General features: G+C 39.3%; 1 non-coding gene across 1 annotated transcript; it reads right to left on the reverse strand.

The window, feature by feature from the left end:
- Window positions 1–3129: 3129 nt before the first annotated feature.
- Window positions 3130–3203, reverse strand: Trnar-ucu (transfer RNA arginine (anticodon UCU)). The gene has a single exon. It is a non-coding gene; the product is annotated as a tRNA-Arg (tRNA).
- Window positions 3204–3915: the final 712 nt, after the last annotated feature.

Consider the following 3915-nt stretch of genomic DNA (forward strand, 5'->3'; position numbering starts at 1 on the left):
AATATTCCAGTGAGACAAGAAAAAAGAAAGAAATGAAGAATGAAGTGAGCATTCAAGATCTTTGACACCACTTTAAAAAAATGTTCATATTCAAGGAATACCTTAAGGAGAGAGAAAAAAGTTGAGGGCATAAAAGTTCAATGAAATAGAAAATTTCCCTAATCTTGGGGAAAATATGGAACTCAGGTACAGGAAGCTTATAGGATCCCAAATAGATGGGCAGAAAAGATCTTCACTACAGTATATTATAGTTAAACTGTCAAAAGTAAAAGACAAAAATTCTAAAATCCACATGTGACAAGCAGCAAGTCCCATTTAAGGGTGTCCCCTATAAACTAATAGCAGATTTTTCAGCAGGAACCCTATAGGCCAGTAGGAAGTAGAATGTAGTATTCAAGTCCTAAAAGGAAATAACTGCCAACCAAAATTACTATGCCCAGCAAGGTTGTTCAGAAATGAAGAAAAATTAAAGACCTTCCAAGAAAAAAAAAAAAAGTATTTATCACAACCAGACCAGCCTTACAAAAGATACTTAAGGGAATCCTACATCCAGAAGAGAAAGATAATTACCACCATGAAAGCATGAGAAAAGCTATGTCCCACTAAAGAGAAGATACACAAAAGAGAAATAGAAAAGAATCAAACATTATCTATACAATAAACCATCAAACTATAAAGATGAACAACAGCAGAACAACAAAGTATTCAAAACAACTAGAAAAAAAAAATCAATAGCAGAAGTCCTTACCTATGAATAACAACCTTGAACATAGACAAAGTCTCCAATTAAAAGATATATACTGGGGGATGGTGGAGGATGGGAAAGGCAGTGGAGCACAACAGACACTAGTATGGCAATATGTAAATCAATGGATGTGTAACTGATGTGATTCTGCAATCTGTGTATGGGGTGAAGGTGGGAGTTCATAACCCACTTGAATCAAAGTGTGGAATATGATATGTCAAGAAATTTGTAATGTTTTGAACAACCAACAATAAAAAATTAAAAAAAAAAGATATATACTGACTGAATGAATTTAAAAAAAAAAAAGAAACCAAACAACACATTGCCTATAAGAAACTCACCTCAAAAGAAAAGATGCACAATCTGAAAGTGAAATGATAAAAATACACTCCAAGCAAATGGAACTTAAAAGCTAGTAGGAGTATCCATCAAGACAAAAACTGTAAGAAGAGACAAAGAAAATCACTATATAAATCGCTATATAATGATGTAGGAGGGCTGGGACTGTAGCTCAGTGGTATAGCACCTGCCTTGCATGTGTGAGGCACCGGGTTCAATCCTTAGACCACATAAATAATAAATAAAGATATCATGTCCAACTACAACTAAAAAATATTTTTTAAAATGATATAGGAATTGATTCAGCAAGAAGATATGACTATAAATCTATATGAACCTAATATTGGAATAACCAATTTTATAAAACCAAACTATTAGACCTAACGGGAAAGAGAGGCTTCAGTACAATAGAGGGGGATTTCAACATTCTCCTTTCATCAATGGACAGATCATTCAGACAAAAAAAAGTCAAGAAACAGAGTTAAATAATTGTAAAGATCAAATGGACTTAACTGACATGTACAGCTATTCCACCCAACAGCTACAGAATGCACATTCTTTTCATCAACATGTAGAAAAATTTTTAAATGTTTATTATTTTTAGGTGTAGATGGACACCTATACATTTGTTTTGTCCATTAAAAAAAGTGCTAGAACATTGCCTGACACATGGTAAACTGGAGAGATTCGAGGTTCAAATCTAATATAGACTTGATGAATCTGGTCAAATTCCTGTGAGTTCTTTTAAAGAAAGTGCCTGCATAAGAAAAGAGCTAAATGGTAATAATAGAATTCCAAGGGAGAAAAGCCCAAAGGCAGGGAAAAAAAATTTTTCTTAACTGATTGAGAATGGAAAAAAGCAACACCCTATAAAGAATATGAAATTGAAAAAGTAATGAAATCATTGGCAAAAAGGTGGTAATTGGGATGGGAGCAAGTTTATAAAAAGAAGATGAGTTGTGTTTCAAGTTAGATGTCTTCTGGGCCCTTGCTCCTCAAGATGTAGTCCCCAGACCAGCATTGCCATTGCCATCACCCGAGACCTTGTGGGAAAGGCAGGCCCCAGACCTACCTGCTAAATCAAAAATCTAGCTTAACAAGAGTCCCAACTGATTGGTGTGGAAGTCTGAGAAGCAACTGTCTAGGCGGTTTTGTTTTTTCTTTTCCTGTGGCGCTGGGGATTGAACCCAGGGCCTTATACATGTGAGGCAAGCACTCTACCAACTGAGCTATATCCCCAGCCATGTGTAGGCAGTTTTTAAAATGGAAATTTATAGTGTTGGAGAAGTGGGAGTTACAAAAACCAAAGGAGGACAGGGCATCAGATGTTTCAGACACAATCGAAGGAAATGCCATTGGAGAACGAACACCTCTGCTGTTAGTCAGCTTTCCTCACTGTTACCAAAGTACCTACCAGAACAACTTACAGGAGGAAAAGTATATTTGAGCTCAGAGTTTCAGAGGGTCAGTCCATGGCCAGCTGAGGCAGAAATCATTGTGGGAGGGCATGGAGCGGGAGGGCTCTAACCTCATGGTGGCCAGAAATCAGGAAGTGGAGAGACAGGGGCTGCAGGGAGAAGGAACCTTCCAGGGTACATCAGTGACCCACCTCCTTCAGCCACACCCCACCTGCCTAAGTTACACAAGTTAGTCCACTCAAACCAGAAGGGGCTGCTCAGGTTCCAACTCTCATCATCTAATCATTTCACCTCTATTTCTGTACTAAGAGCTTTGTGGGGGGCGGGGGCACTGCATATCCAGACCCTAACAGCCTCCACATCCAGTTTGCTAGCTTACTTCCTCCCAGGAGTGTCTTCAATTTCGATGGAAACAGTTCTTCAGGTAAACTTCCATCCATGAGTCCTACAACAGGAATTGGTGGTGGGACTCTATCCATAAGATGTAGATTTTTTGCCTCCCTTTCTCTCAGGATTATTGTGATAATCAAATGAGATGATGTCTGCAAATTTGTGGAAAATGTGAGCTCTAGAGGTACCTGGTTTCCATAAGGGTTGCATATTGTGTCATGGTTTTTTGTTTTGTTTTTGTGGTGCTGGGGGTTGAACCCAGGGCCTTGTGCACAGAAGGCAAGCACTCTACCAACTGAGCTACATCCCCAGCTCTGTTTTTATTGATTGTGAAGCTTGGATTCTGTTTACATAGGTTCTACTTCAGAGCCAGGAATACAAACAGACCTTAGAGGAACACAGTTGTCTTCTGAGCTATTTCCCTTGCAGAGCCTCATGTCTGAGGACCAAGAAACCTCAAGATTTAAAAACTTCATTCAAAACCCTCTCTCTAGTCGCTACATGACTCTTTTACAGGACTTTAAGCTCTCCCACATATTAGCACAACATGTTGAAGTGCTTACTGTTTTTTGTTTACAGGGTGTGGCCAGACGCTCAGTGCCAGAGAGAAGGGATCTGCAATCCGTCTGCATTTCACCCTGCCCTCTGGATGTTTTCTGCAATTGTTAGTAAAGATCACTATTAGTGTTTTGCATTTATCAAGAGGGGGCTTTTCCTTCCTCGAATGTGTGAGGCACTAGGTTCAATCCTCAGCACCACATAAAAATAAAGATATTGTGTCCATCTACAATTAAAAAAGGGGGGGGGGAGTTTCCCCAAAACAAACTAAAGCTTTTGCAAACTACTTAGGGTATCCATGCATTAATCCCATCTAAGGTATGGTTCTCAAGGAGAGAAGCAGATGGAGTGTTTTCCCAGAGGTAACTTTGGCGTGGTGGTGGGAGGGAGTAAACACTCTGGTTAGAGTAGCAGCAATGGGTTCATTTAAGAAATGGGAGCAGGCAGGCTTAGGGGACCCTGCAA

The sequence above is a fragment of the Marmota flaviventris genome, chromosome 4 (assembly GCF_047511675.1).
Source record: "Marmota flaviventris isolate mMarFla1 chromosome 4, mMarFla1.hap1, whole genome shotgun sequence".
Classification (NCBI taxonomy): domain Eukaryota; kingdom Metazoa; phylum Chordata; class Mammalia; order Rodentia; family Sciuridae; genus Marmota; species Marmota flaviventris.